Raw genomic sequence first — 16,661 nt, 5'->3', positions numbered from 1 at the left:
CCCGTAACCCGCACAGCCCGGCTCCGCAAAGCCGGGCCCCGCACACCCGCACAGCCCGGCCCCGCACACCCGGCTCTGCGGGCTCGGAGCTCCCGCCGAGGAGGCTCCGCGCTGACAGGAGGCCCCGGGGAAACGGCGCGGGGACTTTGCGCTGCCGGGGCCGCTCGGCGGGGCAGGAGCGGCCAGAGGCGGCCCCGGTACATTTCCACCGCCCGCTCCCGCCCCTGCGCCGAGAGCTCCGGCCCAGCGCTCCCCGGCCGCGCTTCGCAGGGAGTCTCAAAGTTCACCATCGGCCGCGCATACTTGCAAATATTTGGCCGGTAGTGAATATTCGCGCCGTCGGGATTGGGACGCGCCGCCTCACCGGCGGTGGTTCCCTGCGGGCAGCGCCCCGGGGCCGGCGGGCTCGCAGCATCCCTCCGGCGGGACCCGCGGGGCTCGCCCCGGCACAGCGGGACCCGCGGGCCCGGCCCCGAGCGGCGCTAGGACCGTGCGGGGATGGCTCCCGGCGGGCAGGGCCGGGGAGCGCCGTGGCCGCGGAGCCTCGGTGGCGATCGGCCGGGCAGCCCCGCCGGCTCCGGCCGTCACTGCCGGCCCCAGGCCCGCAGGAGCTGCCCCGCCTGCACGGGACAGCCGGAGCCCCCTCACCCCCTCACGAATCAAGCAGGTAAATTTAATGACGGATTTCTCCAAACGCACACTCAGCAATCCCGAGCAGTGCCGGGCCGCCTCCCGGCCTTGACCCGAGATAACCGCGGGCGCAGCCGGGCCGGTGCCCCGGGCGTTCCCTGTTTCCGTCTTCTGAGGGTTTCGAAGGCGATCGATGCTCCCGCAGCGCTGGACTGGAGAGGAGCAGCCCCCGTGGCTCCCCTCCGGGCTGTGCGCCCACAGCAGCTCCTGTGCACGGCCACAGCCTCCCCAGGAGCCTCCGTTTCAAGCTTCAGCTCGGGAGGGGTGAGGATGCACAAAATTCCTCCTGCTGCGATCCCTCCAGTGCACAGAGCAGATGTCTCTGTCCCCCCTTGCACGGCATCCAGGTGCACCGCAGGGAACCCCACGGGCATTTAGTTCTCCTGGTCCCGAAGGTCCCTTTGAAACTGGCATAGAGAAAGGACAAGCCAAGGCCACGGGAGCAGGTGGGGGTTAAAATTGCTACAGAAAGATCTGCAGGGAAAATGAATCAAACATAGCGATGGCTGGAGACAAAAAAAAAGCTGCAATTCTTAGTTCTGGGTTTTTTAGTAAAACAAACTTGTGACAGCAAATTCCTTGCTTAGAAAGGGTTTGATAGATTCCTTGCAATTAAAAATAATTGACAAAGTATTCAACAGGCAACAAAAAATGAGAGTGCACCGGGACCCCATGTTTTTGTCTCACACAATGCATGTGTGAACCTCTGTGTCATGAGCAAACACAAGGCCAGTGGAGTCAGTTGGCTTTTGCACTCCAGTGTCCTCTCAGGAGAACGGATTCTATAACTGCAGGAGGGAAACATATTAATTTACAGACTACAGAATATACTTTTCACTGTCAACAGGAAAAAAAAATCAATCCTAAATTGTTTTTTATATACAGTCAGTATTTTCTAAAATTATATGTCTTGGCTTCAGCACAGCAGCAGTGCCTCACAGGGGTGCTTCCACAGGGAACTGTCTAAGAAACTCTAAGAAACCAGAACACTAGCAAGAACTCTGAACAAAGTCATGATACAGAGGAAAATCCCCAAGTCTGTGACAGGAGTGAGTTTTGGGTGTTTTGGAGTGGAGAGTAAAATGCCCCTGACTGCACCCATCTTTCCAAATTCAGCTTGTTCTACTCAAGTGAACCCATTTCCAGAAAAGGGGCAAACCCGGAGCTGGACTTGTTGCCTGGTGGGAGAAATATCATCTGGAATAGAAGCTGGTAAGAAATTTATACTCGGAGCTTTTGAGAGGCCTTACCCATCTCTGAAGTCAGCAGAAACAGGAATAGGCCATGGATATTTAAAATAAAAGTTCAGTGCTGGATGGAACAACAGAAGGATAACTAAGAAAGTGTAAGCAGAAGCATATAACTAAGTTTGTCATTTAATAACAATACCTACGCCTATTTAGTCTTTAAAATGCTCTCCCATTTTATAATCATTCTGAAATTAAGGCCTAACCACATATTAAAAAAAATTCAAAGTAAATCAGAAAGTTTAGGATCAGATTCCATTCCTAATTACTGTAATTAACAAACAAGTCCCCACAATTTAAGGACTGGTTTGCTCAGTATTTATTTTTTTTTACATAGACCCCTTTTATCTAAGTTAAGAACTTTAAAATCATCTCTTTTTACATGAAAACAAAAATTCCTGTTCAAATTGTTTTAATGTGGTATAAAATGAGGTTCCCAGACTTAACAAATAAGACTTTGTCTTTTTATTATCCCTACTTCTCTGAAGACAAATAAAATATTTAGAACAGGATCATCCCCAGACAAGCACAAATGCTTATTTCCACATTCGTATCAACAGTGACTGATACCAAATATTTCAAATCATAAACAGAAAACTAGTTCTCATTGCTTCAGTTACATGAGCCAGGGAGTTGATCTGATGAAGAGAGGAAGGATGTGTGTTGCATACTTTGGCTTCCTGAAGCAGCACTGTCAACTCTTGAGGGTGCTATTCTTCCATCTCAAAGCAGACCTCGCTGTCCAGGAGCTCGGGGAGGCCGAGAGAAGTGCTCCACAATTTGAAACAGCACCAAGAGTCATCTCTACAAAGTCAGCTGCACTGCTTTCTGCTAAGGGAAGGAAGCTGAATAGAAAACCACAGTTATGAAGGACTCTGAATATCTACTTTATATAAGTGCATTTGTGACTAGTAAGAGTTTTTAATTGCACTTGAACACTGAAGTCTCTTCGTTTTACCTGAACTCTGCTTCTGTGCTGTTCTCAGGCCTTTCACTCCCGTGGGCTACAACACAGGTTACCTGGCTACAGGATTTGGGCTTTGCAGGCTGTGTGGGCAGCACAGAGCTCTGCCTGCTGATCCAGCAGCCCAGCAGTTTGTGCACAACATGGCATGTGGCAGCCCCGGCAAGAACCAGAGTGCTGCTACACATTTATTTTACTGCCTTGTTAAACCAAACTATTTCAGTGCTACTGACAAAGCTCCAGGCAGGAGTCTGCACACAAAACCTCTTGGGGTGAACGGCAGCAACGCCCGGCCTCTCCTCTCTCCCACCTGCAGGAGGGGTGGGGGGAAAGGAGACCGATTTGGCTGGGGCAGAGATGGACACTGTGAGCAGAAAGGACAGGACAACTGTCCTAGGAGTGACAAAGGGACATTATCCTCAGCTGGGTGCAGTGCTGTGCCCTGAGTGCCCCAGGGGAGCAGGCAGGGACGGAGCAGCAGTGGCTTCCTGCGCAAATAAAGAGCTGGCAATATACAGTCTTACTTGTGGTGTTACTGAAACACAAACATCTCCCCTCTCCTGTGTTTTCTGCCCCAGGGAGGCGAAACATGATACTGCACATAAAAGCTGCCACATATGACAATTTTCAAGGGAAAAGACTTTATATGCCAAAGCCTTGGAGGCCAGTAGATCGGTATGCAGCATTGTATGATAAGTCAACCAGAACCTTCCATTCAGCTGGGAAAGGCAGCTGGGGACTGCTTATCATTTTTTTATGTGCATTTTAGTCCAACAAGAGATGATTTAATGATTTATCATTACAGCTTTTCTCCTTTGGAGAAACACTGTTTACAACTCCAAATGAACCAACTCAAATCCGCGCTATGTTCTTCTTCCTTTTTTGTGCCATTCCCCTTGTCTGTGACCACATCCTAAGCTCTACTAACTTCTGGCTCTTCTCCTGAGAGCTCAGTCCTTTGCAATTCCCAAGCTGGATGACGAGGAGCATCTTTCCACTTCCATTTGCCTGATTACTGCTCACCTCCATTCAAATGAGCTCAGAGCCCCACCTCTTTCCAGCTTGTCACCTGTAATCTTGTACAATCAGTCTCTGAAGTGGTGTCTTATCCATTCACAATGTTTGCAGGGTTAATAAGCCATTGCATACACAGTCCCTTTCTTATAGTTAGGATCATATTTCATTGACTGTATCCACGGTGCCCAAAATATTCCAAATGCTTTTCAGATACAGGATTAAGTCCTGTTCCAAAGAACATACAGCTGAAATACCACCACCACCACAAAAAAAAAAAAAATTAAAATTATAGTCCTGCTCCTCACCTCTCAGTGTACTGGTTTCTTCTGCCATCACCTTTGCCTCAAGACTTGCACAAATGTTTGCAGTTCCCCTGCTGGTAGGCATCAGTTATCCCTTTGCCCAGTATTTGGCCTATCCACAAATCACCCATTCTCTCTCTCTCTAGTCTTTTACCTCTGACTAAATGATAAGACCTGAATTTACTTTCCAATCTTCTGTGTACCTTACAAACTTCAATGATTTCCCTCATCATGAATGGCTCATTATCTTTAATTCATTCATGTTCCCCCTCCCTGGATGATGGAGCAGTGTTATTTCTCTCTATTTCACAGCTCAAGAGCTGTGAGATGGGATGACTTGCTGAGGCAATATAAGAAACATGTAGCAAAGCTGAGAATTTCATCTGTCCTATGTGCTGAGCTAATATCACCACCAGTGTGCATGACAAAGTTTGACTGCTGCTTTCCTACAAACTAAACCCTTTCATACAGTTCCTAGTTGTTGGGTTTTTCTCAATGGAAAAAGTTAAATCAGTTTTTTATCCAAAATAAATTTATTTCTGCCAAGAAAATGTCATTCTTTTTGATTTTTTTTTTTTGCCATTGTATGCTTAAGGGTGCATATAGAAAATACAGCTTACTTTTTTCTAGACCCTGGCCCCAGCCTACTGAATTGAAGGCTCTCATTGATCTGAGTAGGAACTGGTGATCCCTTAGCTGGCATACAAATTGTGCAGCAGAACAGTAATGATAACTAATAGGGTAGTTATCATACCCCAAACTCAGGTCCCAACTCTGCTTTTAGGGAAGTGTTCTCAAAATATTCTCTGATGATTATAGCTCCTAGACTCTGGCTGGCTGCTTTTCATGGCATCACACAAGAGGTAATCCAAAAAAGGGAGATTTAATGCCTATGTGAACTGCAAGGTAACACTGAATAACAAAGAAGAAAATACCCTTGTTTGTCTCTTTATACGTGTGTGTCTTTTATATATGACTGTGCATTAATCCTTTGAAAATATTCACGTAGCCCTTCTGCAATATTATTCATACCCTTTTAATGTAAAAGGTAGTTTTTAAGCATAATTTTGGCAGTCTACAGTCAATCTGAAACCATCTGGTTTCCAGAAAGTGCATCTACAAAGCTGGGCTAATACATTTTGAGAAGGTTGTTTAAGTAATGAAGAATCCTGCCACTGACTTAGATGTTTCATTTTGCTGACCTCAAAAGACTTTCAAAAAGAAGATGAGACAGCACAGCTCAGGCTTCTTCACTCTTCATAAGTAGTTTGCACTGCAGAGATTATTTTGTATCTGCAAAAATAAAATATTTATATGACAGAAATACCAAAATATGTTAAGTATTTTCCAGAAGTATAGAAAGAGATGCTTTGCTACACGAAGAATGTACAATCAGAAGAACAAGATATGAGAAGTGAGAGCAATGGGACTTGAAAGGAAGACCAGCTTATAAAAATAGTCATTACATTTCTTAACACAAAACTTAGTCCTTGACATGGACTAATTTCTATGTTCTCAATCAACTTACTCCCCTTTAGGGGAGATTGTTACAAGGATCAAAATTAAAGAGTAAAAATGTGGTAAAAGGTTATGTTCTGTAGCACAGAGTGGATCTGAGAGCATCATGCTGTCGTTTCACAGGTGCTGGATCCATGGCAGACTTCAGCAGGAGACCTCTCAGAGAACTCAAGGATCTGGTGAGCTTTATCCACTTCTCTCACAGTGAAGCCATCGTGTGATTCACAAGTCAGATGCTGGGATAACCTCACCACGCAGTAGCTCACAGTTTTTGATTGCCAACCTGCTCAAAGGATCTGTGGAATTAAGGACTAAGACCTGGAAATACAAAGGTAGTACACCTTTGGTGCAACCCTTCTTTTAAAAATGTCGTACGACATTTGATTTCATTGGCAGAAGGCTTTGAGAACACACTCGACTCATATTTTAAGATGTTAGGTTTTATAAATGTTGACTGTATACTAAGAGAAAGCACTTTTACTGCTCAGTGTGGGTGCTGTCTTGTATCTGAAAATTTGACCTCCCTGTTGAACTAAACTCAGCTTTCTCTGATTATCCCACTGCCAGCCCAGGGATTACTGGCATGAGTAATCTAAGCAGGAGTTGGCCTACTAAATGAAAAATGTCCATGGCAGCGAGAGGAAAGGGAGTCACAAGGAAGCTCTTGGTGACACCACCAATGAATCCAAACCGTGATGAAAGCAACCACCAGCACTGGGGAACAACAGGCACGTGGAGGAAGAAATCAAGTCAGAGGCAATGTCAGCTTGAAGAGAATGGCAGCTTTGTTATCAGTGTCAGGCTAATCATAGTGACACTTCTGGCAGCAGAATTTCCCTGTCTCTCCTAGGAATAAGCACTGCACAGAGAGGAGGCAGCTTACACTTAGGAGCTGGCACACAGTGTTGAAGTTCCCATCTGCATCCCACCGACCCCGCAGGGTGACTGACCCTGCACAAGGACTCACTGTGCAGCACCAGCTCTCCTGCAACCACTGGCAGGTGAGGTGAGATATGGCCCTTCATTTCCTGCCAGCGTTCCAAAGGTCACTTGAAAACCTCCAGAGAAAGAACCTGCCACTTCTGCCTGCTGGGTAACACCTATTCTGCCTTCTAAGCCTTCGTAGAAAGAGCAGTTGCACACAGTAACATTCAGTACCTCAGTCCTGTTCATAAAAATCAGATGTTACTCACCACTGCGTGAGTTCCCCAAGACCTTCACATTTACATTGTTTTGTTCAATCTGGAGTCTCACACTTCAGACAAAACAAGTCTTAATCTTAAGTGAAATAAGAGTTAATCACAAAGCAGGTGAGTCAAACAATCAGTCGTTTTTTCCTGAAGGGATCCCAGACACATAAAAATCAAGAATCTAAAGTTGTGAGGTGACAGGGACATTTCAAAGTTTTAGAGGAAAACAGGACTGGCTACTTCAAGAGATGATGCTCGGAACAAACCATTCTTTCTGCTTAGTGCTTAAATGTGGCTGACAGCTGAGCTACAGAGTGCTTTAAAAAAATATTATCAGAATTCATATGAATAAAATCAGAGGACTTCCTTTGATGGAAGCCAGTATCTTTCTTATTCATTTTATGGAAGTGTAAAAGTATTTTGTCTGCAATAGTATTTCAAAAAGTAAAAATCCACTGGCAGTGCTATGTTGTTTGCAAGGTATTTGGGTATCTAAATCCTCATAAACAATGCTGAAAAGGCACTGCCCTTCAGATAGGAGGGAGCAACAATGTCATATGACTTACCTGGCTCTATAGTCAGTAGTGGAGCTAAGTGTAATCAAGGCTGATCATTCAGCAAGAGCCCAGGGCTCAGAGATTTCTAATTCCAAAGAAAAACTCCTTGCAAACGACTTGTGTTTCTAAGTAAAAAATGAACCAACTGTGAAATGGGCTCCCATGCTGCAAAAATGTCTATTTTTTTTTTCCTTCTGCTGTAATTAAAGATAGGAAATGGGAATAAGCTTTTGGATTCTAAATTATTCACTTTGAATAATTCTATCAGGCCTAAACAATTAAACTAGATATTAATTTTAATCAAATTACATGTCATATATTAATATGAGCATAAATCCTACATTCCTTGACAAACACCAGCATTCTATCAATAGGGAATATGAGCAACACAAGCTGCTCACATTTAAGACATAAATGTGGTAAATATGAAGTGTAATTTAACTTGGCAAAGTAAAATTTAATTTTAGAAAAACAGCTCCTGTATTCTTTAAGGCAGGCAAAATTTCCAGATTTCTAATTCTAATTGTATGGTTCTAAAAAGAATTCATGGAACGTGTTTTAGTGCTGAATGCTACAATTCTTGATCTTATTTTACTAATACTGATTTTAAAAGTAAGACGGTGATTGAAAAACCTGCATGCCACAGAACCCATAGCATAGGAAGGCTGAATGCATGCTGGTTATCTGCAATCTGACACTCAGCTGCCAAAAGAGGACAGGAAAGTGTAATTCAGCACAAAACCATTTTAAAAGGGACCACCCCACACCAGCATGAATCTTCTGGGACCTTTCAGAAAGGTTTAGTAGATGGAAGTATTTATATAACTAAGTGCAGATCTTATGGATCACTGACATTTCACATTTACATCAAGTCATCAAGAGATCATCTAGACCACACGAGAATTACTTTCTCCTTAATTAATAAACTTACCCAGCCCAGGATGTCACTGATGAAAGTCTGAGGCTCCCATTTCCTTCTCTTTTATGGAAGTTCAAAACACTGTGGGTCTCCTAACTACAGTTGCCCCTTGTACAGAGCTATGCAACCTCAGCTGCTGATTCCACTGGATATGCAAAAATTGATGCCAGAGTTTTATGGAAGGCAATCAAACCCTAAATATATGTGTCCTTATTAAGAAGAAAGGCTAAATGTTCAAACTGTGGGAAACACTGCAGGTAGAGCTCAGATCTTCTGACGTATCAACTGCAAACTCAGTCTTCAGGAAGCCAGACTTTGTCCCAGTGCCCCTTGCCTATTTGTTTCAGTGGGCTAAGAGCTACTCAGTCAAATCTCCCTTGCAGCACTGAAATACCCCTAAGTCCTTGGATCTGCATATTTTGATCACATCCATCTGGTGGCAGAGTATCAGAATATGTGACGTATCAAATTTTAACCCTACTGAAAATCTTTCCCGAAATCTATTAAAAAACATTCAGAAATCTAAAAGCATGCAGCTCCTCAGTTTCCCATAGCTCAGCTACCAGTGCTGCTACAGCATGAGGTGTCTGAGAGCTGTCTGTGAACTACAGCCATGGGTACTGTGCCTTCATGTGAGGAAAGCCAAAGACACATGGGCTGTTCCAGCCTGTGCTGCAGTATTCCCCACTGATGCCATACACTGGTGTTGAATAAATGTCTCTGCATTAAGCCAGTGTTCACACAAACGAAATATTTTGTTATAAACTGCTGGTACTTAAGGCATTGGTGTTTGTGCTTGAGGTTTTCCAGTTATTTATGGCACCAGCAAAGCACAACATCCCACGTTAGCAGTATGGAAGTTTGTCATAGCTGGAGTTCTCTGGCTCTGGTTACCTTTGTGCATATTCCTGCTAGGAGTACACATACACCTGTGTGCACTCAGTCTTGTCTTCATGTTGTTCACAGGAAGGAAAAAGGCCACCATGTGCATTACACCCTTTGTCCCACCTGCTGAGCCCCTTAATGTCAAGGGGCTTTACACGAGAGGAAAAAGAGGACAGGAGGTGAAAGTACAAATAAACAAACATACCTCGAAGCATCTCATTTCCTGGTAAGCAAAGTCCTTTTCTCCAACTGCCAAACCACATTTCCACCAGGACTGCAGGTGACTTAAAAGCAAAGCCTGTACCCCCTGGAGGAACCCCCAGACAAGTGATTGTGACTTTTGCCACGTTCACTGTGTGCTGTGCAGGTTTCTAGGATGGTGAAGTCCCCTTTCGAACGTGTATGTTCTGCAAACATTGGGTCTGCAGCAAAACACTCTGCAGGGTCAACTTTTCCTTCACATGTTACTCTCTTTTGCCCCATATTTTTGCAGACAGGTCATTCCACTCTCCATCACTGACATCAACTCTGTTGCAATATTACCGAGCCTGAATTCCCTCCTCAGGTAGGATTCCTGATAGTTACACTTGCTGTCTTAATTGTGTAAGAACTTCTGATCAAATAAATCATGCCTGATGCAGGAAAACCCCACATAAGGAGACTTCCCTCTATATAGAGACTTGCCAATTTGCTTTTTAGGGTCAGTGAGGTGCACAAATATGACCACAAAGGACATGCTAGTGTTGGAGGGAGCACAAAGGTTCTCCTCACTATCAGAGGGAAATCTGATCTAGTTACTGCTGAGAGGACAGAAAACCAGATGAGTCCTTCTCCAGTTACACTGCTGTCCCTGGAACATACTATGAAAGGGGCTTTTTCTACAAATTTAGCTGCAGTGTTTATATTCAATACAAACCTAGTTTGTGTCTTGTAAGTTCACAATGACAGAGATACTCAGATGCCTGCAAGTGTAAATGTAATTGCTTTGTTCTTCTGGGAGTCTGTATTATGTTTGAAGGTTGGCAGAGCCAAAAAGCAGAGAGCTGTGCCTCACTGTTTCTTCGGAATTGGCTTCCATTTCAGAAGGCAGAAGAATTAGAAACAGTTAACTCACCAAATGCAGAGAATGAACTTCCTGGAAGGAGGATGGAACTGCTGAGGTAAGGTCTTATTTCTTTTCTGTAGGAGACTCTACTTACCTGTATCAGTCACTGATTATCTAGTCCAAAATTCTCCAAAATGTTAGTAGTAGGTCACGGACAGATATATTTTATACAACCATAAATAACTCATTTTCTATTCACTTCTATGAACAGAAGCAAGGCAGAGTGAGCCATCAGGTGGAGTGTCCTCTGCCAGGTGCCACACTCTCAGTTTTGCGTTTCAAGTGGCCCTTCATTGAGCTTTTTATGGTATTTCAGAGGTCATAAAGGCTGCAGGGAACAATAAAGCCGTTGATAAGAATGAAGTTTGTGTCCTCATCCTCCCACCACCATGAGACCATAAACAAAGTTATGTCTCTCTAATTCCATTGTTTTCTGGAAGGGTATTTATTTTAGGCTTCTGTTCTGAAGAACCGTTTTGAAGTCTGAATAAAATTCATGCCTAAAACTGTTTACTCTTCTTGATATCATAGGAACAACGTGAAGTTCTTCACTAGAGCATACCCTGTGACAAATAATGCCCTAGTAATTATGGGTGGGGATTTTCATGCGGTGACTGATGATGCCTTGGAAAAGAGCCATGGCACTGTGCATTCAGAAGCTAAGCTATCTAAATCCTTGCAGGCCTCATTTATGCTTTTGGGAATATAGGACAGGTGTGGCAGTTACTAAACCTGGATACTTGAGAATTCACCTCTTATTCCCAGGTGTGGGCCATTAATTCTCGCTCAGACTTGTTCAGTCCTAACAAGTCTCTTTTGAACCAGATTTTATATGTGCACGTATACTGACACAGTAAATAGCATTTTGCTTTCAATCCATTTATCTACTTTGTTTTTACTCATCTTTAGCTATGCAGCCTCATCTTACCTAACATTTTACACACACATGGCAGCAAACCCCAGAAATGATCGGTGGCAGCCAACAAATCCCTGTCACGTTCTGTAGATACCAGAAGACTTGCAGTTTGCATTGTTCAGTACAATTTCTGAACAAACTCGGGTAAAACTCAAGCCAAGCCCATAAGAAATTCATAACAAAGGCCATACTAATTTTAATTGGATCACGAGGCATCAGAGCAAAGCCAGAGAACACTCAAACACAAACACATATTTGTAAAATCCTGTAAAGGAACATAGTGCTCATTCTTTTTGCCAGATGATCTTCTAGAAATCTGAATACCTTGAGGTGACACATGTAGAGCCTCCTCCCATACCAGGCATTCTTCACGGACATACTTAATATTTTCAAACTCATATACCTACAAGAAAGCTTCTAATTCCATGTTCTGATATTTCTATAGAAGGTCACAGATAGTAACCTCAGCTGCTTCACTCACTTCAAAAGGACTTGTGGCTACTCAACACTAATGCATATCTGGTCATCTTTATATACCCCAAATCTGTTGGTCATCTTCTGAGCAGTCCTCTGGAATACAGTGAAGAGACAGGATGATATATGTTAAATTATGAAATAGCACAGACTAGTATTTTTATGTGCAGAGAAGAATTGTCACAAGACAACAGAGGATTACTGAGGGTAATGAGATGTCCCTGTACCTCCAAATTCCTCAAGAAGCCATTGCTGTAATGGTACACTTCTCAGATCAGAGTGTCATCTGGTGAAAGGGAAACACTGGCATCAGAGAACCCAAGCTGGTTTGGCTTGAAGCACAAATTCCTGACAGCATGACAGCAAAGGCTGAGTAAGAGTTTAATTAAAATATAAATTTATCATCAACAAGTATTTTATAGCTAGGAAAGAGAAGGCTCTGCTATGTGACTGCTGAAGACCCCAGCCTACTAACCAGAACACCACCCAAGAAGTGGAACTTGCAAAAAGGGGCACACCTTTACCTACGCAGCTGGCTGATTCTAAAAGTGCTTGCTAAGAGTTTCTGATTAAAAAATTTTAACTTCCCGATAACAGCACGAAATGAAAATATGGCAATTAAGAACTCAAGTCTCAGGGCAGCCTCTAATGCAACCACTAATGTAGCCTCTACCTTGACGAAACCAGTTATGAAGTACCAAAGCTCCCACTCCCCTTAAAACCGTAGAGGAAATGGGGGCAGCTGTAGCTGGAGAGAAGCATGGCATGTAACACCTATAAAAGTGACAGCTTGGGTATCTAGTAAAAGCATATATATCATCAATTCATTAGTTTTCTAGTGTATATACATGATGTATATCTCTCCTTGGTATATTAGTTTTTCCAGACACTCGAAGACTTCTGTGTTAGCCTGATTCCCTTTTCTATCATCCAATAGCCTGCTGAACTTGTGGGGGAGGAAATAGCTGTTTATTATGGGGTTTTTTGGCCTCCTCCATTTCAGAATCATTCTCTTTATTCTGCCCATGTAACTGAGTTCATCTATTTCCAGAAACCAGTATGAGTAACTCTAGATATCTAGATAACTTTAATATTTTTATAACTGCAAATAAGGGGAGAAGTACTGGAAGATGCAGAACTAGAAACTGGAAATACTTAGTTACAAGACTTTTTAGCTGCACAGAGAGCAAGAACAAAGGCACTGGATTTTTCCTGCAAATGAACTCCAGGCAGTGTGACAATAAAATGGATGTTTGCTATTAGAGCAGATTGGTTCCTTTCTCTACTTAGTATTTGCTAGAACAAAAGGGCTGCAGCTTTCCAAGGCTGTAGTGAGTCAGTGCTAGAATTAGCAGTATGATACTGAAACAGGGATCACCACTAAGCAATGTTTCCTCTCCTTTCTCCTCACCTAGTCAAAAAGGCTACCCCTGACAAATCATCTATTAATAGACAAGCTTCTATCATTTAAATTATTAAATCATATTGAAAAAACCAAACTCTGTGCTCAAGAAGTATAAGGTTTTCAAACAAATAGAGCTATTCATATTGCTTTTTCTTTCTTCATTTTATTTTTTAAAATATAGCTAGATTCCTGTGAAATAAATCTCGGCAATCCTTCTGCTTCCTGAAGCTTTAATAGCCTCAGCTCTGCAAAATTTAGATTTCTAACAATGGATTTGGGTCTTGGTGCAAGTCAGTCCTGAACACAAAAAGTAATTATTGTAATACCAAAATGCTGTTAAGAGAAGGGAGGTTTGCAATAATAAGATTATGGAAAACCTCTATTACAGACTTTGCATTTCTGGGATATTCCTGAATGAATGCCATCTGCTTGGTGAGCATAAAGAATGTAATCATATTGAGAGAGGCTTTCTATCCAGTTTTGAACAAATTGAGGTTGAGAGAACAGGGTTGAGTTACCAAGAAAAGGTATATTTTGGTATAATTCAGTGCATTTGCCCTTAAATACATTCCAGTGCTCATCAGAGCCTAGAATTATGTGTTTTTACCTAAGGGGCCTCTTTATTTCCAACAGTCGAATATATAAATATATATATAAAAATATATATGAATAAATACACAAATATATTTATTTTCCTCTCTGCTAAATCACTGGAGAGACATGACTAATTGCTTCTCTAGAATTCAAAGGCATGGATGTTGGACCAGAGTGAAAAACTACACAGCAGCATCATGTGTGAAAAATGAACTTTTAACTGAAATGTGCAAGTCTGAAGTAAAAAAATCCAGTGAAGGCTTATCCATGAGGAAAATAGAGGCAAAGAACCAAATGTTTACAGAAAAACATATTTTTAAATGTGGAGGCTTGTAGTCTAGAGAGTCTGTAGGGTTTTTATTTTAGGACAAAAAAATAATTGCTCATGAAGACAAAGGTAACACCTGTAAACAATGGAATCAGACACAACAGAAACCATTGCATGGCAACAAAATAAGTTTTCACTCCCTAAGTGGAAGGCTGCAGACAACTTCTTAATGTTTTCTTAAGTGTTAAGGGAACATACTGAGTGGGCAATAAACAAGGACATTTGCCCAAAGAGGCTCGTCCGTTTATACCTTCTGACTCCATTCCCACAGTTTCTATTTCCTCAATTGCCTTTCTGCCCCTGACTGGGAATTGCTGTAGATTACTTGAAGATGCTGAATATCGGTGTAATTTTTTTCCAAGACTAAAGTCTTTAAAGACTGGACTATGTGCATGAAAATAAGATACTATTACAGTGTTATCTACAGTCAAATAGGTGGACTGTTGCTATAGGAACACGTGCAGAATCAGAGTGAGAAGGACTCCATCCCAGCAGGGACCAGCCTGCTCCTGACACCCGACCCCAGAGCTACTGCTCCTCTCACACAACTTGTATGTGAGCAGGCAAAGGGTGTATTTCAATGCCACATCCCAGTTGTCCATATATTTCTGTGCTTACTTTTTAGATCACTTCCATCATATTCTATTTTTACTGTAACACTGTGGCAGGAAAAAACCAAAGAAATCCTACAAACACTGTGTGATGGTTCCTGGTAACAGCACCCAGCCAGGCACTGGAAAGGTCTTACACGCAGGGAATTATGTGTGAGCTTTAATGCTTAAAATAATCACACTCTATGAGAATAAGTTTGTCTGCATTTTATTTTCTTGAGCTATCTTGGATGAGGATTAATGAATGAATGGTCACAAAGTGCTCTAAAATCCTAGGAAAGCATGCTAAGAGCACACACTTACTTAACTATTGTGTGCAAAGGATAATGTTTAATGCTTACCTGGAATTTCACTCTAGCTACAGATGGATGAGTCACTGTCACAGAAAATGTAACAGTTTTAACTGAGAAACAGAAAAACTTTAGAGAAGTTAAAGCAAATGCTTGATGACTGACCAGGAAAAGTATCTTCATGGTAAATGAGCTGAGTAAAACTGTTTGTCCAGACTAACCCTCAGAATTCTTCTGCAAATGTGGTTTATTTTCCACAGGGCTTTAGAAAACAAAACCAAAACCCCTCCGCAACATCAGCCAGCCATAAAAATGGCAAATAGAAATAATTATATCTATGTTACTGAGCTCTGTAACTGTGTTTACAAATCTAATTCTCCTCAGGTCTTTTGCAGACAGAAAACATTTCCCAAGCAGTTCTATGTCCTAAACTGGAGTACCATGGCTTGGTACTTTTCCTCTCTGTGTTAAAACCCCCCACTTTTCCAACAGTATTGTTTTCACTGTCTGCACAGCTAGACTTATTCAAAACTTATTCAAAGCCTACCTTATAAAGCCATGGTTTTCAGACCTGCCCACTGCAAATACACGCACCTGTGGATTGAAGTGTGCATTTCCCATTCAGGGAGCCGCAAACACACCCTGCACACGCAGCAGCTTGAGACCTGAGCACGTGTGTGTATGTGTGCATTTATACTGCATATGCTTGTTTAGGCAGAACTAAGGTGATGTAAACCAAAGTGTCTGGAAAATACTAAGGGCAGAAAGAATTCTTCTCCACAGAAGGTGATGTATTTTATAATAGCAAACATACCTTTGAAATGGTGCATGATCTTATGATATTTAAGTCTATGATCCAGATATCTCCGAATCTGCCAGCATTTAGAGGGGTAATAGTAAGTTTGAAAAGGAAAATTAACCAACAACCTATGAAATTTAGAAATTTGCCATGATTTCTGTTGTCAAGAGAACTGTTGAATTTTATTTGGTGCCTCTGGTATTGCTTTCTCTGTATCTCACGACATCCCAGAGGGGCAAACCACACGGCAGCTAGATCGAGATGGGAAAACACCACCAGGTGCTAAATAACAGCCCGGGAGCAATTAGGAGATGCCAATCAGCGCAGCAACACAACACCACCTACTTCGATGCCCGTGGGCACCGGCCCATCCCGTGCCGGGCACTCCCCGTGGGGCCCGGGGACACCGAGCCCGGGCTGTGCCTCCCGCGGGGACACCGGGGCCTGGGACGAGCTCCCGGTGCGGACTGCTCGGGCTCGGCCCAGCGGGGGGGATGGAGCCCGCAGTGGCCGCCAGTGCGTCCTGCTCCACCGCGGGGGCACCGACCCCACAGCGGGGCCTCGGCACCGCCCGGGCCCCGGCACAGCTCAGCTGGGCTCGGCTCAGCTCGGCTCGGCCCAACTCAGCTCAGCAGAGCCCAGCTCGGCGCGGTCCAGCTCAGCACAGGACAGGACGGCAGAGCCCAGCTCAGCTCAGCTCATCACAGCCCGGCCTAGCTCAGCTCGGCGCGGCACGGCTCGGGCTGGCCCGGCACAGCCCGGTTTAGCTCAGCCCGGCTCAGCTCAGCTCAGCTCAGCCCGGCTCAGCTCATCACAGTTCATCACAGCTCAGCCCAGCCCAGTTTAGCTC

The sequence above is a fragment of the Corapipo altera genome, unplaced genomic scaffold (assembly GCF_003945725.1).
Source record: "Corapipo altera isolate COAL_440 unplaced genomic scaffold, ASM394572v1 140b, whole genome shotgun sequence".
NCBI classification, from domain to species: Eukaryota; Metazoa; Chordata; class Aves; order Passeriformes; family Pipridae; genus Corapipo; species Corapipo altera.
Note: the sequence above shows the minus strand (reverse complement) of the source record.